This window comes from Sinocyclocheilus grahami, unplaced genomic scaffold (assembly GCF_001515645.1).
Source record: "Sinocyclocheilus grahami isolate Dianchi unplaced genomic scaffold, SAMN03320097.WGS_v1.1 scaffold56.1, whole genome shotgun sequence".
NCBI classification, from domain to species: Eukaryota; Metazoa; Chordata; class Actinopteri; order Cypriniformes; family Cyprinidae; genus Sinocyclocheilus; species Sinocyclocheilus grahami.
This window is the reverse complement of record NW_015505235.1, coordinates 1,215,729-1,216,123: the sequence shown is the minus strand read 5'-3', so window position 1 is coordinate 1,216,123 and position 395 is coordinate 1,215,729.

Below are 395 nucleotides of genomic sequence, written 5' to 3'. Positions count from 1 at the left end.
ATGAAGACCCAGATGATGTAAGGCTGTGTTTCTAGACTGTTTGACAAGAGGAGAACATGCATGTGAATCAGAGAGCAGCTGTGTTGTGTGTTTGCCTGACACACACACACACACACACACAGAGCTGGTTTATAAGCATATAACACAGGCCAGGAGGAAGTAACGCATCAAGAGAATTTGTCAAATAATTTACATCAAATGTCAAAATGATAAGATACAAAATCTAAATATTTAATAATTATATATTATTTAATATTATATATTATTTAATAATTATATATTACAGTCATAATTATGATTTTCTTATGTCAAAATAATGATGTAAAGTCAAAATGATAGCATATTAAAAGTCAAAATTACAAGAAAAAGTCATTATGACATAAGCCAAAATTATG